The following is a 27,903-nucleotide window of genomic DNA, read 5'->3' as shown; positions in this document are numbered from 1 at the left end:
TTTCCTAAATGTCTCTATTTATAATAGCTATTTTTCCTCCTCAATTCTAATCCCCTTTTTAAAAATTAATTTTGTTGGCCGAAACTTTTTTTTTAACTTCATATACCCTCTTCTTAACATGCTTTTATAGATTTTCCATTTCTAAGTGTGTACTGTCAACTCTGAATGGATAGAATAGTAAAAATAATAGTTCTTTTGAAATACTTTTTGGAGCTCACAAATCAACATCTCTTTAAAAACTACAGACAGCCAGGCACAGTGAAAAACCCTATAATCTCGGCAACCTGAGAAGCTGAGGCAGGAGGATCACAAGTTTAAGGCCAGCCTCAGCAACTTAGTGAGACCCTGTCTCAAAATAAAAAATAATAAATAAAAGTAAATAAAAAATAACTCAGTGATAAAGCACCCATGCATTCAATCCTCAGTACCAAAAAAAAAAAAAAAAAAAAAAAAATCAAACACCTACAAGGTACCCAATAATCTGTTGTCCACATAAAAAAATAAACAGATTTAAGCTATATGCCACTTGATTTTAAACAGAATTCAAGGCTTAACCCTTAGAAAGCATTCATTGAAGCACATATGAATCTTTTTTTTTTCCTAAAAAGGTTAATATTTTTTTAAAAACTCATAAACTTAAATCTTGGAAATATCAATCATAATATGGAGTTTAGTAAAACAAAGCACATATGACAGTAGACTGAATCTGTGGGTTTTTTTGTTTGTTTGTTTATGTACTTGCTGGGTTTTATGTTCAAGCAGATATAATCTCTTTCTTCATATGCAAAATAATTGGTTCACTTTCTTTTTTTATCCATAAATTTGCTTTTTCTTTATATTTTAAAATTGTATGCTAATAATGGAAGGACTGTAAAATGTACTATTCATAACCATAATTCTCAGAAGGAAAGGAAATAAAAATTATTTCTGATACTTTTACTTTTAAATTTCCTCTTCAAAACTCTTCCAGGCAATGTAGAGAAAGAGTAAGTTATGTGTAAGTAGTACCATGGATACACTATAGTAAAAGTCGAACAATTTAAAGAATACTCAAGGCTCGAGAAAGTGAATACTTTAGAAAGGATATAAACAGTAAAGTAGTTCACTTCAAGAAAATTATTTGATAATACACACTTCTGAAAACATTTTTAGCGAATATATAACAGATCAACTGAAATAAAGTAACTCCAAATATGTTAGGGTAAAAGACAAAGATAAGCTTAAGATAACACTAATAGAGAAATATAATGCAAACTACACATAATTTTAAATTTTCTGCTAGCCACAGTAAGATAAGGTAAGAATAAATAGAGAAATTAATTTTATTTAACCCAATATATTGAAAGTATGATGAGTCCAATATGCAATCAATACTTCAAAATTACTAAGGAAGTATTTTATATTCTTTTGTTTGTTTTTTGGTGCTGATTCTAACTCCCGTGTGTGTATTTTACATTTAGCACATCTTAATTCAGACTAGACACATCTCGATCCCTAGGTAGACAAAGTTCCATGATGTAAAACACAGGTCTAAGAAGTAACTTGGGGAATTGAGTGAGTATTTCAGACCAACAAATTTAAGTATTCAATTATTATGAGATTGGTGATCCCAATAAGAAGTGCTCTGAAAGGAATCAAGGAAAAACTAGAAATTTGCCTTCAGAGCAAAGACTGTAAAGAGATAAAAGAAATCAACCATGAAGTTCTTTTTTGCCAATCTCCCAAGATTCTTTATATGTAGTGTGGTGTAACCGCTCTAGACATCATTGGCAGTATTAGCTTATGACAAGTACATTCAGAGTACCTCATAAAAATCTTTCATTTCCCCAATTTCACACATGATTTCTTCTTCACCTATTTGTATCAATTTCCCTTTTACTATTGTTCAATATCACTGTGTTGGAAACTAACAAAAATAAAACCAACACATAGGAGCTATATGAATGGATTTCTAACTATCTGAAAAGGATGTTTAGAGTATAAAATACTAATTCAAATACAGCAAGAAAAAGGTCCTAATAAATAAAACATTCTATCTGGGAATGAGGAAAAAACAGAGAGGACACTAAAAGTGGCAGGGGATGGGGGAAAGTAAGAATGTAGCTAACGGTTATAGGTATAATGAAATAACAGAGCTCTACTGAAAAACAGTTGTCCATTCTTCTGTTCAAAGCAACTTTCCCAAATAGCAACCAATGCAGCCCTTTCTTTCCAATTTCATCAGGAATCTTTCTGTGTACAGGATGGGAGAGAAAGGGCTAGTGGGAAGAAAAAAAAGAGAGGCCACGAATCATACCTGACAACTCTTTCCTCACCCATACAAACTCACATACTCAAAGACTACATTAAATGTGCTCCTACGGCCAATATGAATTAGTTTAATAATAATAATAAAAAAAAGACTAGAACCACCTCTAATCTTATTAACTCGTGAAATTCCTTAAATGTAGTGCAAAATCTCTTGCCACCTGACTATGTATTTGAAGGATCATTCTGACTGCTATGTTTATTGATTTATTTTGTGGTACTAGGAACTAAACACAAGGCCTCATATGCTAGGCAAGTACTCTACCACTGAGCTATATTGCCCTCCCCAGCCCCTGACTGCTATATTAATAACAGATACAGAGAGTAAGAGTAGAAGCAGGGAAACGTGTTAGAAGGCCACTGTGGTTAACCCAGCAAGAGATGATGATGGCTACAGAAACCATGAAAATTGATTGAATTCTGGATGTTGTGAAGGAAGAGTCGACAACCTCCTGGTGAAATGAATGTGGGATATGAGAGCGAGAGTCAAGAATTACTCCAGCATTTCTACACACAGCAACTAGACACTGCCAACAACTGAAATGATGAAGGCTAAGTGGGCAGAGAGGCATGAGAGGGAAAGTTTAAGAGGGAAAAGCAAAAATTCCGTTTTGGACATGTTGAGTTTGAGATGTTTAATAGTCATGCAAGAAGAAAGATTACATATATAACTGGATGGGCAAATTTAAGCCTGGAAGAGAGTCATCATTTAGAAGATATTCAAAACTATCAAACTAGCAAAAATCCAGAAGAGAATGAGTGTAGCTGAAGAACTGACTATGAGATTTAACCATGTCATTATTGGGAGACCTGGGGCAGGGGGAACAATCTTAGTACAGTGGTAGGGACCAAAGCCTGATTGAAATGGCTTAAGAAAGAACATGAGAAGGAATTCAGAACAAGTGCATTTTGACAATGCTTTAAGAGGTTCTACAGCAATGAAAACAGAGAAAAGAAACAGTAATCAAGGAAAGATATTTTTATGATGAAAAAAGGTAAGAAAAATGTTTATATGTTAATCTAGGAGAGAACTGATGATATAGAGAGAAGAGGAAGGGTAATGTCCAGAGTAAATGAAAGGGGATGATATCTAATGCACCAATCAGAAGAAATAGAATTAGATAAACACAGTCCATCAAAAGTAGGAAGGAAAGGTCTATGAGTATATATGCAGTTGGAACACAGATTGGTGGCAGGGTCTCATCAGTACTCTCCTGGCTGCTTCTCTTTTCTCAATAAAGTAGACACAGAGTCTATCAACTGAGAGTAAATGTGAGGAAGCAGGTTGGAATTTGAAAAAAGAGGTATAAATAATGTGATTTAGGAGAGGAAACTGAATGGACTAAGCATATAGAAGAGATTTGCCAGACAATATTAGAATCACCTGAGGTTTCTTACAATGAACTTTAAAGTGAAAGGAGTCATCACAGTTCTATTTTTCTTCAGCTACTTTCAGCTGCACTGATGTAGGCATGTAGTGCTCAAAAGGCTAATTTAACTAATTTAAAACTTAGGTTTAGTCACTAAATATAAAAAAGCAAGAAAGGCTAAGCAAGAGAGTCGAGGGCACCTGAAAGGGAACAAATGTAACTACCTATGGAGTGTCTTCTAGACAAGGAGAGAAGAAAGAAAATCAAGGAGGCAAAGGACAGTGAAAAAGAAATAGAATCAGAGGACGGGAGGTCTCAGTAACAGTAAAGGATTGTTGAGTTGGAATACCAGGTAGAGCTGAAAAACCAGATGACAGTCAAGAGAGGGGATGGCATGAAAATCATGGAGAGGTTTAAGTTCCATAAAATAACAACTATAGAGTGGTTGAGAAACACTGGAGAGCAAGATTATTAAAGGATGTTTAGAACTTAACAGGACACAGTATTTGAAGGACCACTGATGACATACTAAAATTGCCCAGAATTAAAGATATATATGTTAGCAAGAATGACAGTTGAGCTAGGAGATAAATTAAGTCAAGAAAAGAGAAGGAATAATCCATGATACAGATGCCAGCAAACATAAGGTTTATGAACAATATAACTTATTAACAGAAATTTTAGGAAGAAGGGAATGGTAGACATCTGTCCTACTTTAGGCTCAGCAGAACCAGGCTCTCCTTTGATTTTTGTTAATGGAGGAGGCCAGAGTGGGGAAATGTAGCTTTAAGCCTTAGTTCATAGGATGCCCACGGATAACTACTAATTTTTTATGAAAGAATGCTCCAAGGGACGTAGCATCCTCAGGAAAGTAGAAAAGAGAAGAAATATTGAAAATGAAAACACAAGGATATAGGATTTTGCTGATGACAGACTGAATTCTACTAGGTTGCATGGTGTAAGATTCCAAGAGTTGGAAGGGAACAAAAAAGATAAGAAATGTGCAGAACTTTGTGGAAATTAAAGTGCGAAACATGAAATGTTACCCAGGAGACTGGTAGTAGCTAACATAAAAAGAAATAAAAGACATAATAGAATTAGTCCTAGTGAACTTCAGGCAGATAGTGGTGTTAAGGCTATAAATGTTAAAGGGAGAAATGGGATATCTGGAAATCCTGTCAATGGAGGATAGCAATATGGGGAAGCATACTCTTAATCTCAGTGCAAAGATCCCTGATGGTGGCTGCAAGAAACCTAATGTTCCTGGAAAGTTGTTTGTTACAGAATTTGTTTAAACTAATTAAGAGTGTTAAAACAATGCCTAAGGGCTAGGGTTGTGGCTCTAGAGGCTTGCTCCTACATGTGAGGCACTGGGTTCAATCCTCAGCACCACATAAAAATAAATAAACAAAATAAAGATATTGTGTCCATGTTTAACTTAAAAAATTTTTTTTAAATGTCTAGTATCAAACATTCAAAAGTAAACTTGTTATCAGCTAATAACTATAGCAAAATAAAAAAGATTAATTTTTACATTTTCCCTTCCTTAGCTAAATGGGCTTCCCAAGTGAAAATCAGTATAAAATAAACTTAAGAAAACTCATTTGAAGTAAAAAGGAATTGTTTGAGAAAGGTAACTTCTATGTTGTAATATCAATCTTGGAAAACTGGCTCTTCGCAAAAAAAAATACTACAAGCATTTTAATTTATGTCTCAACCATCCCACTTCAATGCAGAATAATTAATTTATTCATTCAAAAAGAATATATTAGCCAGGTGTGGTAGTGCATGCCTATAATCCCAGCTACTAGGGAGGCTGAGGCCCTGAGAAACTTAAGAGAGTCCTGTTTCAAAAAAAAAAAAAAAAAGGCTGGGGATGTGGCCCAGTGGTTAAGCACCCTTGGGTTCAATCCCCAGTACAAAAAAAAAGTTATAAAAAGAATACTATATTTACCATCTATTACGTGACAAGTACTATTCCTAAATTCTCAAGTACATCAGCATATCAGGGAACAAAACAAACATTCTTGTCCTACTGGATTCTTTGAACAAAGATCCCAACAAAGATCCCAAGGAGATAGTTACATAGATATTTTTAAATGTGTTATTCAGTCAGAGGGAACAGCTAAAGAAAAGACCCTAAGGCATTTTCATTTAGTTCTTGTACTACTTGGCAATAATTTTATTAATTTCTTTCTTTCCTATTTTTTTTCTTCAAGCCTTCAATCTCATTCTATCTTATTTCAGCAGTATATGATAATAACAGCCAGCATTTACCTAATATTTTACCACATGTCAAGCAGTGTTTTGTTTTTAAAAGATTCAACAATTTAATCCTTACAACAGATCTATGAAATTTATATTTTCCCAAAATTATATAATTAGCAAGGGGCAGAGTTGTGGAACGGTATGTATAATAATACATCTTCTGTATTAAGAACATTCAGCACAACCTGCCTTAAGTTTTCTCATCTCTAATAAATAGAATCTCTTGCCAGGCATGATGGTGCACACCTGTAATCCCAGCTACTCTGGAGGCTAAGGCAGTAGTTTGATCACACTTCCAGGGCAGCCTGAGCAATGTAGCAAGATCCTGTCTCAAAATAAAATGGCTGGAGATGTAGCTTAGTTGCAGAGTGCCCCTGGGTTCAAGCCCCAAAACAAAAAACAAAACAAAACTCATGAAGTACACATACAGTAACTATGAACACTGCTACTATAATTTGTTTTCTTGCCATTTTTACAGTCATTTTTTCGACTGAACGGTTTTTAGCACAGTCTCCAGTTGTACCCTCTTTAACCTCTCCAATCTGATTTTATACTTTCTTTCCTGGTCCAATGGTTATCCCACCAAGTCAATCCTAAACTATCTTTATTCCTCTTAAATGTTATGACAGCCCCTTTCCTTCATGAAACTTCCTTGGCTACCTACAAGCAACACAATCCAGGTCTTCCTATTCCTCCTCTTCCCCCCTTCTCTCTCTGACTTTTCTCATGGAAATATCTCCTACTTTGCTTTTCAAGACTTAAACTTTTTCATTTTCCTTCTACCTCTCTAATTGTTCCTTTAATAATACCTTTTTCACTTCCTACCTCTGAAAGGTAGGGACCCTGAAAGTTTAGTTTGGGTCCTATGTAATCAATTAAATCTAAAGGGCAGAGGGAGGGGAAGGAAGGAAAGGAGGAGGGGAGTGCTAAGGAGTGACACTTTTTCTGTTATCTCAGTCTCTTTTCAGGTTTGTGTACCAAAGGAACATTTATTGAGTGCCTACTATCTATCAGGGTCACTTTTGACAGATCGGTGAATAGAACAAACCAAAATAAAATTAAAAAAAAAAAAAAAGGAATCCTTTGTTCTTGTAAAGTCAAAAAATTCTATGCTAACAAGGATACTCAAAACCATTGTCCAGGGCTGAGCGTATACATTAGTGATAGAGCACTTGCCTTAGCACATATCAGACAAAAAATTATCTTCCACTAAATAACACTTTAAAAACCTTGAATTAAAGCAAACAAACAAAAAACTCGCAATGATTCCCTTTTATCAACAACTACATTTCTCTGCCTTAGTTCAAAACACTCCGGCCAAGCATGGTGGCACATGCCTGTAATCGCAGCAGCTCAGGAGGCTGAGACAGGAGCCTCAGCAACAGTGAGGCACTAAACAACTCATTGAGTAAAATGCAAAGCAGGGCTGAGGATATGGCTCAGTGGTTGTGTGCCCCTGAGTTCAATCCCCAGTACAAAGAAGAAGAAGAAGAAAAAAAAAACCATTTGTATCATATCTATCCAGTTCATTTTCTATCACTCCTTGATTCTAAAGGATTCCAGGCAGGCCAGTCTTTTGATTACCCCTCAAACACAGTGCATATATTTCCATTTGGTCAAATAACTAATGAAACATGTCTGTCCAGCTCCTATTCATGAAAAAAAAAAAGTGTATAAAATAAAAAATTGAATACTTCTTGACTTTAAATGCGTGATAACAGTAAATACATATACTTCTACAGGGCTATACACCAAACACTATTCTAAGCAGTTACATATATTAACTCTCTCTTTTTTTTTTTTTTAAAGAGAGAGAGAGAATGAAACTTTTAATATTTATTTTTTTTAGTTCTCGGCAGACACAACATCTTTGTTCCTATGTGGTGCTGAGGATCGAATCCGGGCCACACGCATGCCAGGCAAGCGTGCTACCGCTTGAGCCACATCCCCAGCCCCTTAACTCTTTATTCAACACAAGATAGGTCTTTTTACAAAAAAAAAATACAGGCCCAGAAAGTGAGGTGACTTGTCATAGGTCTGAAAGTCAGTAAGTGACAGAGCCAAGATTCACACTCAGGGAATTTGGTTCCACCCATACTCCCAGCTGACATAATAAATAAAAACAAGAAGAGTTCAAAGGGTTTACACTAAAAACTACAGACTATTGAAAACTATATTCAACTACAAAAAGAAATTATTTCAATTAGTCCTTTACTCCAAATGGTGAACATTTCTTTTAAAATCATGCCAAGTTTTTGAAATCATAGAATTTAATAGTATATAGTAGAAAGCAATCTAGGGTTAGAGATATAGCCCAGTTTACAAAAAAAACAAAACAAAACTATAAACACGAATATATCACATATCAAATCTGCTGAAAATATTTACTAGGCATAAATAAATAAATTAAAATGCATTGTGACACAGGACTAACAAATGTTTTCTGTTAGCATGCCTATACTATTTTATTCTTATCCTTGCTTTCATCAGGGATTGAAAGATTTGAATACAATGCAGAGAAGATTATTACTTTAAAAAGATTACCAACTTTAACTTTTGGAAGCAAAATTTATATCTAGGACTAGGTCCAAAATAACAAAAAATAAAATTTTAGTACAAGCAAGAAATTTCCAAAAAGTACCAATAAATAACTCACACCCATAATCTCAGCAACTCAGGAGGCTGAGGCAGAAGGATTGCAAGGCCCGCCTGGGCAACTTAGTGAGACCCTGTCTTAAAATAAAAAAAAATAGAAAGGGCTAGGATGTAGCTCAGTGGTAGAACAACACTGGTTCAATCCCCAGTACTGCCAAAAAGAGAAGAAAAAAGTTTCTAAGGACTCACTGAGAATTCATTAGGTTACTTTTTTAAATTGGTGCATCATAGTCGTACATAATAATGGATTTGTTGTTACATATTTGTACATGCACACAATATAACAATATAATTTGGCCAATATCACTCCTCAGCACTTCCCTCCTCCTTTCCTTCTTTCCCTTCCCTCTGCCTATTAGATTATTTTAATTGATTACATAAAAATTAAAATGAAAGGCAGAAGTTCTTCCATAAAACAATACTAACACTGTAGACTGGGAGCACCATACTATCATTTTCTTTCCAATCTTCCCATTCTTTCCAGGACATAAATTCGTCAGGTTTTAAGATAGAAAGATTAAGCCAGTGAGGTGACACATGCCTGTAATCCCAGTGCCTCAGGAGGCTGAGGAAGGAAGATCAAAGCCAGCCTCAGCAACTTGGAGAGGCACTTAGCAATTCGGCAAGATCCTGTCTCTAAATAAAACATTTTAAATAGTGGCGGGCGGAGGGGGCCTTCTGGAGTTGTGGCTCAGCTTTCGGTTTGATCCTCAGCACCACACAAAAATAAATAAATAAAATAAAGGTATTGTGTCTAACTATACCTAAAAAATAAATATTAAAAAAAAGTGGCTGGGGATGTGGGTCCGTGATTGAGCAATCCTGGGTTCAATCCCCAGTAACAAAAAAAGGGGGAAAAATAGATTAAAATGCACAGGCCAGGAAAAGGACTCTAGTTTGATTTGGAAAAGACTAAAGATTGTGGCTTTCTACAAATAATTATAACAGGTGAACTTAGAAAAGAAAACCTACAGCAGAGATAGGAACCTCACATGTCTTTCTCATACATACATTTACACACTTTCTGCTTGTCTAAGGACGGACACATTTACTTCTTATGAGACTGTGTGTGTGTGTGTGTGTGTGTGCGTGCGCGCGCGCGCGCATGCGCGCGCACATGCACGCACCCATGTTTTGCTGGGTATGGAACCGAGGGCCTTGTGCATGCTAGGCCAGAGCTATAACACCATCTTTCTTATGAGACTATTTATCTTTAATAAAGGACTAAAGTAAATCAGAAAAAGGGACAAAAAAAAAAAAAAAGAAAAGAAAACCTAAGTATATGACAAAGGCAGCAAAGGAAAACAGTATTATTGATGACTTACACAAAAGTACACAGGAATAATTAATAAAATTTGAAGTATTTATTTGCTGCCTCTCCTCTTTTCCTGGGTATATAAGCATCTACCCTCTTGGCTAACAAGGCATCCCTAAGGACAGTCTACAAAACCAGCTTCATCCCAACCACTGTGTGAATGAAAAGTATATAAACCTTTAATAATCTGAGATGAATTCAAATTAGTCTCCAGTTCCCAAACTACCTGGAAGAGATTTTAAATCATAAAGCAATTTTCTCCTTCTTTCACCCACTGCCACCCATTGTGATGCTTTTATAAGTGGCTCCACACTTTCAACGGTGTATTAATCAGTTTTATGTCACTAAAACAATCTACCTGCAATAATTATAAAGAGAAGAGAATGGGCTGGAGCTCGGTAGTAGAGACTTGCCTACCATGTGTGAGGCACTGGGTTTGATTCTCAGCACCGTACATAAATAAAATAAAGGTCCATTGACAACTAAACAATATTTTTTTAAAAAAAGAGAAGAGGTTTATTTGGACTCATAGTTTTAGAGGTCCCAGTCCATGACTGGGCAGATCCATTGCTTTTAGGCCTCTAGTGATACTGGATGGCAACAGGAGGAGAAAGCATATGGAGGAGTAAAATCAGTCACCTTGTGGTCAAGAAGCAAAAGGGGAAGAGTCCAGGGTACCACAATCCCCTTCAAGGGCATGTCCCCAATGACCTAAGGACCTTCTATAAGACCATACCTCTTAAAGGTTCCACCATCTTCCAGTAGCATCATTCTGAAGACTAAACCTTTAACACATGGGTCTTTAGGGGACATTCAACATCCAAACTGTAACAAAGGAATTAAATAAAAATATTTGGGGTTGGAGGAGACTACATTGGGCAGCTACCACTGAAGATATTCTCAAATACTAACGCTCTTCTATACAGCACAGTTGATATTTACTTCCCTCCAATATACCGTGGGGGCAGAATAATCCTTCTCAAGATTCTCCTGCACAAAGGATATCTTAACTCAGATCCTACATCCAAAATTAATACATTAAAGCCCCTATTAAAACAAACCCCAAGGAGAAGGCAATATATTTATATTTTACTTATTTGATAGGACACATGAACAGCTAAGTAGTAAAAGAATTTTGTCAAAAATTCAGTGGCTCGGAAGACCAAGACAGGAGGATCCCAAGTACAAACCCAGCCTCAGCAAAATAACTCAATGAGACCCTGTATCTAAATAAAATTCAAAATAGGGCTGGGATGTGGCTCAGTGGTTGAGTGCTCCTGAGTCAATCCCTGGTACCAAAAAAAAAAAAGCTCTGTCATCCTGGGAGCAGTGGTGCACACCTGTAATCCCAGCAACTAAGAAGGCAGGAGGATCACAAACTTGAGACCAGCCTCAGCTACTTAGACCCTGCCTCAAAATTTAACAAAATTTTTAGAAAGGCTGGCTTTGTAGTTCAGTGGTAGAATGCCCTGGCCTCTATCTCCAGTACCACACAAAACAAAACAATAATAAACCTGTCACATTACAGAGATTAAGGAGCTCTAAAGATGAAGATAGAGGGAATGTCACTGAAAAACAGAATACAGGCTGAGTATCTCTTATCTGAAATGAAAGTATTTCAAGTTTTTTTTTTTGGATTCTGGAATATCTGTATGAGACATCTTGACAACAGGACCCTAGTTTGAACACAAATTCATTTAAATTTGTATATGTTTCATATATACCTTAAACACATATACTAAAGGTAATCTTACACAATAAAATTTTAATTTTAGTGTGCCTGCCTTTTGACAGCATCCTGTCACATGAGGTCAGGTGTGGAATTTTCCATTCATGATTGTCATGTCAGTGCTCAAGTTTCAAATTCTGAAGCATTTAAGATTCTTGGGAAAAGAAGGTCCAACCTGTATTTCTCAATAATGCACAAAACTAAATAATGGTTTTTATGATTACTAATATTTCCCAAGTAAGAATAGGCCTGTGGCATTTTGATAGATCCTAACTTTTATAACATAGGAAAGAAAATAATTGGTAAAATTAAGTTTAACCTTAAAATTGTAAACATCCAGGGCTTGAGAGATTTTCAGCCTCAATTTTAAGAATCTTCGAGGTCCACATGCTAAATATAGTAGAGGAGGAATCCTGAGATACTGAATGAAGCAGGAAGAAAATAAATGGCAATATAGTACTATTCATCCACCATTTACAAAGCCATAAACAAGAATCTTTATCCCCCAGTCTTAAAATAAATGTGAAATATATATATATATAAAATCATGTTATCCAGAAATACCCAAAAGATGAAGAAAGTTAGCTTCCTGAAGGGTCAACAAACCAAAACAAAGAATAACTCTGAGTCTCAGAACTTTAAAAACAAAAAAATCCAACTCAAACAAAATATGGCCAATGTTTAATCAGATTTTTAAAAGGTATTACTTCTGCAAAACAAAGTGTATTAAAGTAAATCAAATAAATCCTCATATCACAATGTCCCTTCATTCTTTGGCAAGCATACTGACTTAAGCTTAACCATTGTTAAGGGAGCTTGGAGCTAACAATATTTAATGCCCTACTTTATCAGAATTTTCTATCATTCTTTCTGTTCAAAGCAGGCCATTATTAAACTCTAAAGATATCTAATAACATTTACTGGTTAAAATTATGCAAATAAGAAGTCTCCTAACATCCCTTCTGTACCAATAAAACACAAGGAAAAAGATGAGGCATCAATTTCTCTTTCACAAATGAGGTCTGTCTTATCTCTTACTATATCACATAATAAAGATAATCGTTATTTTCCAAGTAGTTGTTCCCCAATAAATGAATACTTGAAAGACTGATACCTATTCTCTATTAAAATTTTTTTGAGTAATCATGGATCATTGAGTAAAATATATTTGAGTAATCATGGATCATTTCCTTTCCAAAAACTGGGCTTTATGTGGGGCACAGTGATGCATGCCTGTAGTCTCAACCTACTTTTGAGCCTAAGGCTAAAGGACTGCTTGAGACAGGAGTTCAGAGCCAGCCTGGGCAATATAAGAAGAACTTGTCTCAAAACAAGGAGGTAAAAATTTGCTGTTTACCCTCAAAGATAAATGAACACATTTTCTCAATTGTCTACTCTTAAAACTTTAGTGTCACTTTTGAATATAGCTGAAGAAAAGATGGAATCAATTAGCTGTCTAATCCTGTAGAAGAACCACCCTTATTTCTCTCAGAATGGCTCCTTACTTTGTTGGCCTGGTCTTCAATTTTTCAAACAAAACTCAATTGTCAACCCCCAATTATGCTGCACACTACTGAAAGAGCAATCTTTCAATTAAAAAAACACCTTGAGCATGTTACCTTTCACACTACCAGTCTCTTCTAGCTCCTTATTGTTTAGCAGATCAAATTCTAACTGACTCTGAATACACATTTCATAATCTAACTCTATCCTCCTTTACAAACTACTCTGCCACCATTCCCAAAAATTAACACTTTATTCTCCGAGATTAGACTTCTTACATCCCTCAAACAGCATGCTGGTCCCCACCACCAAGTGTTTGCTCGTGTTTTCATCCCCCACGTGCAATGTATGGAATGTTCTTCTGGAGATGCACTGCCATACAAATAGTCCATATTCTTTATTCAAGTCCCACATTCCCCAGGAAGCCTCACTCCTAAAACTTAGAGACTGAAGAAAACCTGACACAAGGACTCAAACTACAAGTATCACAATTGTGTGTATACTGCTTGAAGAGTGCTAGTTATATTATTATGAAAAGTGACATCGTTTTCCAATAAGCACTCAGACTACTTGAAAAACTGATTGAACAATACTAATTTAAAAAGTCAAGATATTTTAACAAAAGAGTTCTAGTACAAATAAAACAATGTGATGACCAGAACTTGCTTCAAAATACTGCAGACCAGGGGCTGGGGATGTGGCTCAAGCGGTAGCGCGCTCGCCTGGCATGCGTGCGGCCCGGGTTTGATCCTCAGCACCACATACCAAAAAAAAAAAAAAAAAAACACGAAGATGTTGTGTCCGCCAAGAACTAAAAAACAAAAAATGTTAAAATTCTCTCCCCCTCTCTCTCTCTCCCTCCCTCTCTCTTTAAAAAAAAAAAAAAAAAATACTGCAGACCAGGGCTGCGGGTGTACTTGCCTAGCATGCACAAGGCCCTAGGTTCAATTCCCAATGCCACAAACAGAAAGGAGAGAGAGGAAAAATAAAAACAAGACCAAAGAGTAGGGGGAAGAGGGATAAAGTAAGTGAGGTACTGATGAAACCAATTGGCTATGAGTTGATAATCTTTGAAGCGGACAACTAATGCCAGTTCATAGCTACGTTTTTCAAAAATATTTTCAGTTGTAGATGGACACAATACTTTTATTTTGTTTGTTTAGCTTTTTTATGTGGTGCTGGGGATCGAATCCAGCATCTCATACATGCTAGGCAAGCGGTCTACCATTGGAGACACAGCCCCAGCCCTCAAAGCTACTTTTGTACTTGCTTAAATTTTACACACAAAAAAAGGCTTCTTAAAAATAAATAAATAAATAAGTAACTGTCATTTTAACAACAAAACCAAAATACATTATAATGATTTCCTTACTCAACAAATACCTAGATTTCCATTGAGAGTTTCTGGAAAGATTTAATTCGGCAGGAAACATGGAGCATCTAACAATAAGTTGGAGGAAAAAATACAATCAAAATGGAGAGAATCTCCATCAAAATATGCTTATTACCAAAGCAATACTGTCTACATTACAAATTTTCATTCAATTTCAGCATCCACAAAATAGTCCTCCCAAATAATAACTGTATTTTTTGCAGTTCTGGGGATTGAACCCAAGGCACTTGACCCCTGAGATACATCCCCAGCTTCTTTTATTTTTTTTGAGACAGGGTCTCAATAAATTGCTGAGGCTGGTCTCCAACTTTCAATCCTCCTTGTCATCAACCCAAGTTGCTAGGATTGCAGATGGGCACCACAGTGCCTGGCAGGAAATTTATTTTAAGTTTTAAAAAGGAGAAAAAAATTGTTCAATAACCCAAATCAGCCAATGTTATTTCAGGAGATTCACAATCTGAAGACACCTGATGCCCTAACAGGGAATTAATAGGTTCTTAAATTATCTGAAAATAACTTTCTTGGTATTCCAAGGACTGAAAAACATGCTTAAGAAATTCCAGATATTTGTTTTAATGACAATGTATCTGTTTGTTGCTGGTAAGGAATGCTCCACCCCATATGATACTGCAGTCTACTATTCAAAATGCAATCAATATCGGCCGATGCAGTGGCTAATGCCAGTAATCCCAGGGACTGGGAGGCTGAGGCAGGAGGATCCCAAATTCAAGGCCAGCCTCAGCAATTCAGCAAGACCCTGTCTCAAAACAAACAAACAAAAAAAGACTGGGCTCAGTAGTAGAGTGCCCCAGGGTTCAATCCCTAATACTACAAAACAAACAAACTTCATATAAGTAAAATAAAGTCATACTCATACTGCCTTATATTTGTACTACCTTTAAGTCAGGTTTTCCTCTGCTGATAAAAAAGCAAAACATGTTACTAAAATTTAAGAGGGACTCAGAATGTAGCAAAGGTAAGAGCTCACAAGTAACCTCCACACCAAGCTCTATAAGCAAGCACAAGGTCCTGGGTTTGATTTCCAGCAGCAAATAAAATAAAATACACATGGCCAAAAGAGTGTTGAACTTTCCATAATCAACTTTCTGATTAAATAATAAAGAATCATATCATAATCATGTGTGGGAAAAAACCCACTAGATTATATTACATTTGAAATTTTTGAATTTTATCAATCTTTTCCAGTAAAGAAGTCCAAAAAACAAGATAAAAAATAATTTTGATGAATACTTTTTGAATAATACTATATCTGATTAAAAAGTCCCACCTATCTCCTTTTCTTGCATTACAAAAATAACTGAGTAAATTATGCTATCTTTATCATTTGTGTACTCTGAACTTTTGAGGGGAAAAAAATATGAAACCTTGAAATTATCAGGGATATTGCTACTTTCTGTTCAAGAATTGATATATGTAGATTTTTCCTAATAACTGAGATAACATGAAATTTGTAAAATGTCAGAATGTGTTAACAAGTTTTATCAAATACCTGCTATTCCAGTGGGATGAAAACCATTTACAAGTTCCATTTAGATTAAGAAATCCTTTGAGAAAAGTATGTAGTACATTCTAGTTATATTGTTTCTAGAACAGCAAAATCCTCTATAACCTAGTTCCCTACAGTTTTCTTCAGAACCAAATGAGCTGAATGTAACTTCTTTCACTAGAAGTCAACACAGAATTATAGATACTGACAAAGAACCAACTGAATTTTCAGCAGAGGTTGAAGTTTTCCATTTAAAACTTTCTCTCCCAATTATATAGTCTATAAAAACAAAAAGACTGAGTATAAATAGATTAATCAAGAATTCTCTGCAATCACATAAAATAATTCATTAAAATGAAGATTACAGCTTCATTTTAAAATTGGGAGTAAGGAGGAGTAGAAAGGGAAGACTCTTAAAATCAAACTGCTTAAACGGAGAAGTTAGTTTTCATTCTTTTAAGACATATAAAGTCATTTTAAAAATAATACTCCCCTGAGAGCACTTGCCTAGTATGTGCAAGGCCCCGGCCTCCATCCCCAGCATCACAAAAATAAATTAATGAAATAAAACGCTCTTAATGCTAGTAGTTCATCATTAGGTGACTCCTTCTTTCTTTTACAAAGTAATGAATTATGAACTATTGCTAGTACTCCAATTTAAACTGAAGATGAAGAGCATTACAAAATCATTTTATTTTCTTGTATTTTGCCATTTAACTGTCTCATCCTAGTAGAATTAAAGATCTGTTTATATAATTTCAAAAAACAAATTTTATAGAAAGCCAACCTTAAGCAATTCATGTTTAAAACCTTTACAAGTAATCTATTCATTTGAAGAATTCAACAACTTTACTGACATAAAGTATTCCATATTATCAAAAGAAATCACAAAAGTATGAAGCTACAATGTTGATGTTACAACTAAAATCTTAAACCATACAAAAATATTTAGAAGCTTCAGCTTCTTACTTCCTCTCAAAGTGTCACTTTATATATCTTCTTTAGACATATTAAAGATCCCTAATAAATTCATTTTGACTTCAGAGGGCTGAAACTAAAAATTTGATGTCTGTAGGCAAAAAGTATGGAAAAGGGAAAATTACTTAAGAAAATATTTAGTGAGTCAAGTACCTTTACAAAAGAAAACATGTATTAAAATCATTCATCCCCTTCTGTCAGACAAACAGTCCTCTCCTTAGAACACATTGCTTAGGATTCAGCCAAGTATAACTGCCAAGGGTTTCTAGATCTATGTTAGAACTGTTCAAAGTGGCAAGCATTTCCAACAACGTATATTTTTTACTTGGAGTCGAAGAGTAGTTATTAAATTTGCTGCTCCTGATGAATTAAATGGAAGCAACACTTTTTTCAAAACTTCAAGTTATAACTTAGGACAGGGATTGCTATATAAATTGCTTCCAATTCTCAGAAAGTAAGGATTTATTTAGTTCCTTCAAACAGGGACTTAAGTGGCTGAAAGGAAATAAGTTTTATAAACAGTTTTTCTTTTTTGGTATGAGGACTGCCTAGCCATTTTTATTTTGAGACAGGGTCTTGCTAAGTTAGCTAGGGTCTGACTAAATTGCTGAGGCTCGCTTTGAACTTGTGATCCTGCTGCCTCAGCCTCCCAAGTATCTAGGATTATAGGTGTGCTCCACTGCACCCAGCTATAAGCTTTTCTAACCTTAGTTTACACTGGTTAAAAAAAGACTATTTTTCACACTCAAGGACTATAACTTCAAATGTAAGATGATACTCAAGTTTCACATGCAAAATACATGATTATAATAATCTAGTAATGTGCAGAAGTGATTAAAGTGTATTTGAATTTACACTTAAGATATCATTTTTGCCAATGAGAGATTACTGCATAATATTGTTATTATAACTTTAAAGATTTTTACAAATATATTAAAAACACAATGTCTTGTTGATGTTCAAACTTGATGTGTGCGTATCTGATCTAGATAATCTTGTTTGCTTTTCTAGTAATTCTTTATTTCAAAGTGCTCTATTATAGCAAAGGCTCTTTCTTCCCATTATGCCGTTAGTCACATTTCAATTTTACTTTTACTAAAACATGCATATCATAAGCCACTTCTTGCTTCTGTTTCTGCTTTTTACTGTAAATAACAATGACAGTACCACTAAATATACATGTATGCACAGCTTTGTGATATCTTTTCCCAGCCCCCTTCTTTTCTATAAAAAAAAAATAAGGGATTTAAGTTTTCCAAAACAAAATGTTTTTCTTTTGCCTACATACCTAAAGTTTTTGCAAGACAATTTATTCAGATAGCTACCACCCTAAAATATCAAAGAAGAAAACTTCCTAAATCCAAAAATACTAAGTAAATCTGATGTTAGCCGGAGGAAATTTCCATTTAAACCATAAACAAAATGTCATCAATTCAGCTGAACATCAATATAATAACTCAGTCAATAATTGAGTCTTAAGATAAAAGAGATCTGTAACACACATTATTAAAATATCATTTATATTTGCTTGTGGAATTTACAGATATAATGTGAGTGTATATTTTGAAATGCTTAGACTAATATTTATAATCAGGAGACCCATTAAGTGTCCTGAGGGGAGGCAAGTCAGAAGAACACTTGGTAAGGCGAGAAGGCCCAAAATGAAAAAAGGGAAAGGGAGCAGCCAAGTCCCAACAGAGCGAATAATCGACAAATAGATCACTGAAAGCAAAACGAGGCTCCTGAGTGGCGTGAATAAAAATCTTTACTCATAACGTTTAATAGTATCCTACCTCACTTCATTCACCTACCAACTTCCTTTACTTTTCAAGGACCAACTCGGGGCATCCCTTTTTCTGGAAATGTGTGTTGAAATAATCTGCATAGGAAAGAGGGGAGGAACGGACAATTCTCAAGAAGACTGAGAAACAGGTGGGTTAGGAGGAGCAGCAGCATAATCTAGATACTTAGGGGAAGCTTTAAGATGACAGATGTGGCTAAAGGAAAAGACTGCAAATAGGAAGAGGCTCCAGCCTGGCAAGGAGACTGGGGGCTGACTGCAAGCATCAGAGGGGGGCAAAGGCTAACTCCAGAGCGGTAGCAGTGGAGCAAAAAACAAGAAGCAGGACGAGTGGGCAATGAGCAGTGGGTTTAACGAGCAGCAGCAACACGGGTCAGCGTGGAAGTGATGGCTTTGGTCTTGGGAGACCGGGGCCAGCAGGAAAGGACGTCAGAGAGGGGAAAGGGAGCTGGGGAAACAAGGAGGACTGAGACCTAAGAATCCTGCTCCTAGAAAAATGTGGGGGAAAGCTGAAGACCAAAAGCCGCCTCGGCTCCCCAATAGAAGAAATTCTCGAAAGAGAGTCGGCGCTGGCCGCCGCGCTGCCTCCTGCCCCGCTCCCTTTTCCTGGTGGTAACTGCTGTGGCGTAGAGGGGAGAGGGAGGAAGAGAAGGAGGAGGAAGGTCGAGGAGGAGGAGGGTGAAGATGAGGAGGGGGGTGGGGAGAAAGGGGGGTGCGGCCTGCACAGTCCCAGCGAAGCCTCCGCTCTCTCGTAGCCGGTCAACCCCGGGTTTCCCCTAAGCCCAACCCCGCATAGACTCACCCGCCTGCCTTGCCTCGCTTTTCCCTTAGCCGACTCCACGCGCTGCCGCGTCCTCACAAGAGACCACTGAACGAGTGTCGGGGGAAAAACTCTTCAGAACCGGGCCTGATTGCTTCAGCGAGTCCGACCTTTACGGCTGAGAGAGAGACTCTCAGCTTTCGGTGGGTTCCACAGCCAGACAGGCCACCATCTTACATTAGGGTAAGACTCCTCTGGCCTCTGGTGCGCAGGCGCACGCCGATCCGACCGGGAGGGGCGGGGGAGGGGCGGGACCAGCGGCCGGCGGCCGAGTGGGAGGTTGCGGCGGCCGCGCCCGCAGCACCCTGGGAGTTGTAGTCCTGGGATAATAACCGCCCAGGGGCAAGCCGGGAGTTGAAGTCCTCACTTGAGAGGGCAGCTGGAATCGCCCACCTCACGTGGCTGCGGGACCAGCGCCTTTCTTCGTGTTTTGCTTTCTTCCCTCCCGCGTGTGCGGCTTCAGTGACATTTGGTTGGTGGTTTTCGGTAGTATTTTTGTTTCCTCAGTGTTTGCTGAAATGTGAGAAACCAAAACTCGGGGCAGACATAACCAATTCGGGGGAGCCGAGAACGTCTCTTCTCTGCCCCGCCCACCACAGATAGGTATCTAAACGCGGCGGGGTGGAGATGGAGGCAGTTTGGGGGTAAGAAGAGCGCGGGATTTGATCTAGAGCGAGAGTCTGATTCTGGCTTGGCGTCTTACTGAGAAAAGTGAGCGTTAATTCGTTTCTCGATTAACCAGTTTGCGCTTTCTGGAACCATCAACCTTGATCCCATTCTTAACCGTAAAACCTCCCGTGAAAAAATACCCTGAATTGTCAGACCCATGCACTTAAAGTAACATGAGTTTCTGGTTATGTGAATTTGATAACAGTCGCAGGCTCCGATGCAAATTATTATTAATTCGGAGTCCTGCCTGCACAGCTGTGTGTGTCAGATTCATAAACTCCTCACGCTTCAACACATCCCAAAGAGCACAAGAATGCAGTACCCAGGAATCCTCAATCACAAAAATCAGTCAATTTATTGGTCCCTTTCGGTTGCCTCCTAGAATTCTGGTGAAAGTGGCGCTCGAAGCAGTCGGTTTTACTTATTGCGTGTGTTCACCCATACTCATTTACCTCCTCCTGGGTGCCCAGCACTACGTTGCCAGTACAGCGGTGAGCAAAACACAAAATTCCCTGTCCATATTCTAGTGTGTGTTGTGGTTAGGGAGAGAGGAGAGGAGGCAATCGATTTTTAAAATTACATGATTAAAATTGCATATTCTAAGGAGAAAATTTTAAACCGGGAAGAGAGGAGTATGGAGAGGTTGCAATTTTGAATCCATGAATCTAATCTCATAATAAGAAGCCCTCATTTTGTTCTTTAAAAAAAAGTAAATAAATAAGTTTTCTGTGTTTCAGCTTCTTCATCAAATCTAGAGATATCTGGCGAAAATATATGAAATAATATGCATTTTACCATAATTTTGAAATTATAGAGCCATGAAATGATCATCTGGCAAGGAAACTTGGGAAATCATTTGGATTCACCTTTAGGTAACTAAATGCCTAAATGTTCAGTACAGGTGACCTGTATTTTTTGATGTGCTTATATATACATACATATGTATATACATATAACTAGTTTATAGTGGCTAAACAAAGTAGTAAAAAGAAAAAAAAAAGAATATTTCCATTATTAAAGGTTCAACCAGTAAGAATTGTTAACATAAGAACTGGAAGGGATCTTAAGCATCGCCTAATCTGCTGACAACTGATACCTCTATTTTATTTTACTATTATTTAATAAATTAGTATCAGAGATTGAATCTAGGGGCTCTTTATCTCTGAGCTACATCAGCCCCCCCCCCCTTTTTAAGACAAGGTCTTACTAAGTTGCTGAGGCTGGCCTTGAATATGTGATCCTCCTGCCTTATGTTCCCAAGTCTCTGGAATTACAGGTGTGCCCCACCATGCCTGACTAATACCTCTTTTTTTTTTTTTTTTTTTTTAAAGAGAGAGAGAGAGACAGACAGAATTTTTTAATATTTATTTTTTAGTTTTTAGTTTTCGGCGGACACAACATCTTTGTTTGTATGTGGTGCTGAGGATCGAACCCAGGCCACACGCATGCCAGGCAAGCACGCTACCACTTGAGCTACATCCCCAGCCCCTAATACCTCTTTTTTTAAGTAAATATTTTCATAATGTCCCCTTGATGAGCCTGAAGTGAAATTCATAGGTAATATAAACTACTTACATTTATGATTTTGTTTTAAATCAAAATTGTACTCTTTGAAGTACAAAGAAAAGAATTTATACTAAAGTTATGTTTTAACATAAGTGTCAAGTGTGACTATTCTAGAAAATATAATCAATTTATCATGTGCTAGCATTTATTAATAAAATCCCCATGAATGTGAAAGCTATACTAACTTGACACAGTATGATGTTTTGGCTGCCTTTGGTGGGATAACACTGATCTGTCCTCACTGTACTATAGTTGCATTCCTAAAATATTTTCTGTTAAAGTTAAAAACAAAAACAATTTTGTGTTCATATGTAAATTAAGTTATATATTTTAGGTACAGATAATTACAAACTATTTTTCACCTATGGTGGAACATTTAATAGTCATGTGAGACACAAAATAGTTTTCCTTCCTGAGGAGCAGGCCCAAATTTTGCAAGAAGCCTAGCTACTTGGTTTCTGTACTCTAAAGGTCAACAATACCTCCCAGAGTATCCAACACTAGGGGGCATTGCCATTCCTATCTTGAAAATCATTCATTGTTGGAGACTGACATTAGAGAAGTGACAGGTCTTAGGTCACCAACTAATCAGTAAGAGTTACTACCCTCTCAGACCAGTGCCTCAATTTCTTACATATTTTATATTTTAATGTGTATGTGCATAATTTCATATAAACTTATCCATATAACAATTCTCAAAACCACATGAATACATTTCTATATAATAACAGAGAAAATAGTGGAAGGATTCATACACATCAAATATTTAATGTGTTGTCAGTTACTAGGAGGATTATAATTAAAAAGAGGTAGAGGGATTATAATTAAAAAGAGGTAGAGGGGTAGAGGGAATTTATGTGTATAAATCCATTTTATCCTTTAAAAAAAAAAAAAAAAAAAAAGACAGATCACTCTGCTGTGTGGAGAATGGATCAGAGAATGGCAAGAATGAAAATGGAAAAACTAAGCCGAGCAAGGTAGCACACGCCTATAATGGAATCCTACTGTATCAGCAACTTGGGAGACTGAGTCAAGAGGCTCACAAGTTCAAGGCCAGCTTCAGTAACTTAGTGAGACCTCTCTCGAAATCTAAAATAAAAAGGGCTAGGAAATAGCTCAGTGGTAAAAGGCCCTGTATTCAACCCAAAGTTCTAAAAAGAAAATGGAATAACAAATTGAAAGAATATTGCAGTCAACCATATGGTAGCTTTTATTGTGGTGACAGTGAAGGTAGAAAAAAGGTGATGGATTCATGACATATGTCTGAGACCAAAATAATAGGACTTGGTGATAAACTGGTTATGAATGACTCAGATTTTCTGGCTTAAATGCCCTAATAGACGGTGACTTCTTTGGTAAAAGGAGAATGGTGAGTGTTGCAGTAGCATCTAGAGAAGGTAAGAGAACAACTTCTGCAGAAAAACAGCAGGCGTTTAGGGAAATAATGATTTCCCACTTGAGACTGGTAAATTTAAAAATCCTGGTAAGTGGTTGGAAGTATAGCTCAGTGGTAGAGTGTGTGTTTGGCATGTACTAGGCCCTAAGTCACCAAAAATAAAGAAATAAAAATTATGACAGTAGTATTTTGCCCAACTTGTTGATTTTTGTTTTCCCCAGTGATAATGCTTACCTTCTTGGATTCTGCCATAGAAAGGACATATGGGATAACCTAGGTTGGAAACAGAAAATGAGAACGAGGGAGGTTTACAAGGCAATTATTGTTGTGGGTGGTTTCCCATTTTTTTTTAACCTTTTTAAATTATTAATATATATTTTAAATAACATTTTTAAGTTATATTCTTGTGATATTGGACAAAAGAAATGATCACTTTTATGTCCCTTGTTATTGTCAGACTGTTTAATATTAATAAACACTAATGCCACTTTATTTGTGGGTCTTTTTCCCCAAAGGCCTATTAATTTTAGGTTTTATTATGTTCATCATTTTTTAGTTTTAATCATTTAGTGAATATTGAAGTCTTGAATACTGGGTATATGATAGTATGCAAAGCCTTAGGCTCTCTCAAAGATTTAGGGTTTGAAAACACAGACAACAAACAAAATAATAAGCAAAATACTTATATGTTGTCAAAATATTAAAAGGGAAAAGAAATATCTGGAGGGGACTACTTTATATTGGAAAGCCTCTCAGAGAGATAACTGAATCTCAGATTGAAAGGATTAGAAGAGATTAAACATTTAAAAAATGACCTGTACCAAGACCCCAATGTGGGAATATGTTTACCATGTTCCAGGAATGGAAAGTTAACCAATAAAGTTAGTGCAAGGCAGAGTGGTAGGAATGGGATTAAGGAAAAAGATGAGATTCATATTATGCAGGACTTTATGGGAAACCTGGATTTTATTCCAAGTAGAATGAGAGACAATTGAACAGTAAAGCAAAGGAGTGACATGACTTTACCTTTTTTTTCCAAAGATCACTGTGGCTGCCACGTGGACAGTGGATCTGAGATGGTTAGCAGAGGTAGAAGTGGACAAACTAGTTAGGAAACTACTGCAGAAGTACAGCTTGGAGATAAGGTATGACTTGGACCAGGGCAAGACAACAAGTAGGGTGAGGCAAGTGATGCATTTACTATGGACATAAAATATAAGGAAGCATCAAAAAACTCAGTAATCACAGAAAACAATATTGTGGTAAACATTTTAAAAAAACAAAATTTATGCAAAATTCGAAATGAACAAAACAGTAATACATGAAGACAACCATGGTGATGCAGGCCTGTAATCCTAGTAACTCAGGAGGCTGAGGCAGAAGGATTGCAAATTTGAGGCCAGCCTAGGCAATGTAGTAAAATTTTAAAAATTTAAAAATCAAAAGGACTCTGAGATTGTAGCTTTGTTTAATCTGAGTTTAATCTCCAGTACTTAAAAAAAAAAAATCTAGCCCTGAATTTACACTTTCCTTCCTAATCCAGACCTGGTTCTAATAAAATCTTAACCAAAACAGATAGCTGGCTTTCAGGCCACAGTTTGATGGCTTGATTTTTTTTTTTTTTTTTTTTTTTGGTACCAGGGAACTCAACCACTGAGCCACATCCACAGCCCTATTTTGTATTTTATTTAGAGACAGGGTCTCACTGAGTTGCTTAGCGCCTCACTGTTGCTGAGGCTAGCTTTGAATTCACAAGCCTCCTGTCTCAGCCTCCTGTGCTGCTTCATATAACATCAGGCATGTTCATATAACCTCAGGCATGGTGGCACAGATACAATCTCAACATGCAAAAATTAGTAGGACCCAATCAATAAATGGGCCAAGGACCTGAACAAACACTTCTCAGAAGAGGATATACAATCAATCAACAAATATATGAAAAAATGTTCATCATTGCTAGCAATTAGAGAAATGCAAATCAAAACCACTCTAAGATTTCATCTCACTCCAGTCAGAATGGCAGCTATTATGAAGACAAACAACAATAAGTGTTGGCAAGGATGTGGGGAGAAAGGTACACTCATACACTGCTGATGGGACTGCAAATTGGTGCAGCCAATATGGAAAGCTATATGGAGATTTCTTGGAAAATTGGAAATGGAACCACCATTTGACCAGCTGTCCCTCTCCTCAGTCTATACCCAAAGGACTTAAACATAGATACTACAGGGACACAGCCACATGAATGTTTATAGCAGCACAATTCACAATAGCTAAACTGTGGAACCAACCTAAACGCTCTTCAATAGATGAATGGATAAAAAAAATGTGGCATATATACGCAATGGAATATTACTCAGCAATAAAAGAGAATTGCAGGTAAATGGGTAGAGTTAGAGAAGATAATGCTAAGTGAAGTTAGCCAATCCCAAATAACCAAATGCCACATGTTTTCTTTGATATAAGGAGGCTGATTTATAATGGGATAGGGAGTAGGAGCATGGGAGGAATAGATGAACTCTAGATAGGACAGAGGGGTTAGAGGGAAAGGGTGGGGTTATTAATGATGATGGAATGTGATGATCATTATTATCCAAAGTACATGTATAAAGACACAAATTGGTGTCAATATACTTTGTATACAACCAGAGATTTGAAAAATTATGCTCTATGTATGTAATAAGAATTATAATGCATTCCACTGTCTATATAAATAAAAATAAAATAAAAATTAGTAGGATTCCCACATATCAGTGATGATACAAAACAGTATAAAAAATTGCAATGTTGGGAAGGGTGGGTACAGGACAGTGGCAGAATACTTGCCTAGCATGTACAAGGCCTTGGTTGGGTTCAATCTCCAACCCCACAAACAGAAAAATTTGTTAAGTTTTGTTTATAGGTTTTTAATAGTCATTGAGATTTCTGGCCTCCAGTAATAGCATAGAAGATGAATCTGACCAGACTTTCTTATTGTGCAAGGGACTCAGAGGCATACACCACTGGTTCTGCATAGTGTAAATGTAAAGATTTAGTGGAGAAAAATAAATTGCTGGCAGAAATGTAAAAAGATACTATTCTTTATTATCTAATAGATAACACATGCTTAAGCCTGACATAAGTAAACCAGGTGTGTCCCCATTCCCAGAGGGAGAATGCCAGTTTATAAGTCTATTCTTCGTGATTCTTTTTCAGTATTGCTGGAGATTGAACCCAGGGCCTAGTGCATGCTAGGAAGGTGCTTTACCACTGAGTTATGTCCCCAAAGCCATCCTTCACTGTTTTAACTACATATAGAGACTGGAAATAGGGAGCATCTAGGCAATTATATAAAAATAAGAACTTCCTGACTGGAAAAAATGACCTTGTTAGAAAGGAGAAGCTTCTGGAGCTCAGGTTCTGTTGAAAGCCCTTTTTTCTGTTGAGGGAGTATCTTGTTAGGCTACTTGTATAAATAACAAAAGTGCTTCCAAGATAACTGCCTGGCCTGGTGGTGCACGCCTGTAATCCTGGCAACTTCAGAGACTGAGGCAGAAGAATCACGAGTTCAAGATGAACTTGGGCAACTTCAAGTCTCTCTCAAAGTAAAAGGGGCTCGGGAATGTACCTTGGTAGTAAAGCACCTCAGGGTTCCATCCCTCCTATGAAAGGAAGATTAATGGAAGGGAGGAAGGAAGGGAAAGGACGTAGTGGCTTATAACGACAGTCATTTGTTCTTTCTCATGCAACCTCTGGGCAACTGGGGGTCAGTGGATGTGAACCAGGCTCATCTGGGTGGCTCTGCTGCAAACTGCAAATCTAGCTGGATTGGCTTCTCTTGGTGTGTTAGGTTCAGGATTGCTTTCATGTGTGTTCAGGGGTGGTCACTTCCTGAGCAAAGCTGTTCACATGGCTTAGATACAGGAGGGCAAGCCCTGATATGCAAGCACATGTCAAACTACTCCTTGCACCACATTTGGTAGCACTTCAATAGTCAAAGCAGGAAAAGAGCTGGAAAATTTGAGGAAAGTAGTGAATATTTGCTGAATGATTATCACAATAACAAAAGAGGGAAAGGATTGGGTATCTAGGACCATCCAGATTTGTCTTTTTCATTCCACTTTCTGGTTCTTGGAGGCTCATTAAATATAAGTCCCTTTGACCTTTCACTGAAGACAACTATAAAGAAGTTGAATGAATACTAGAAGCATTTACTGAAAAGCATCAAATACATGAAAATATAATAGGCTTTGAACTGGAAAAGAGTTGGAACTTAAAGAGGTAAATTGAAGTAATTTTTGTCCACAGGGCATTTAATCTCTCAAAAAAGGCATCTGAGCCATATGGCTACCTTGGGCCAGTGGCTAAAGGTAAAGGGTTCTGCTGGCCAAAAGCAGAGATTCTCCATCTTTTTTAATTAATTTATTTATTTTTGGTACCGGGGATTGAAATCAGGGGCACTTTGTCACTGAGCCACATCCCCAACTTTTTTTTTTCCACAATACCTTTATTCTATTTTACTTATTTAGTTTTTTTTTTTAGTTGTAGTTGAACACAATACCTTTATTTTTATTTATTTATTTTTATGTGGTGCATCTCCATACTGCTTTCCATATCCCAAGTCCCATTTTGTATTTTATTTAGAGC

General features: G+C 36.8%; 1 protein-coding gene across 6 annotated transcripts in view; it reads right to left on the bottom strand.

The window, feature by feature from the left end:
- Nucleotides 1-19,829, bottom strand: part of Cnot4 (CCR4-NOT transcription complex subunit 4) — a 121,534-nt gene extending 101,705 nt beyond the window's left edge. For all 6 annotated transcript variants that reach the window (XM_027952147.2, XM_027952150.3, XM_027952149.3 and 3 more), the window contains exon 1: nt 19,629-19,829. The gene's annotated coding sequence lies outside the window, so the exon portion shown is untranslated. The remainder of the gene's footprint in view (nt 1-19,628) is intronic.
- Nucleotides 19,830-27,903: the final 8,074 nt, after the last annotated feature.

Source organism: Marmota flaviventris, chromosome 1 (assembly GCF_047511675.1).
Source record: "Marmota flaviventris isolate mMarFla1 chromosome 1, mMarFla1.hap1, whole genome shotgun sequence".
Classification (NCBI taxonomy): domain Eukaryota; kingdom Metazoa; phylum Chordata; class Mammalia; order Rodentia; family Sciuridae; genus Marmota; species Marmota flaviventris.
Note: the sequence above shows the minus strand (reverse complement) of the source record. Positions and strands in the feature narration are given on the sequence as shown.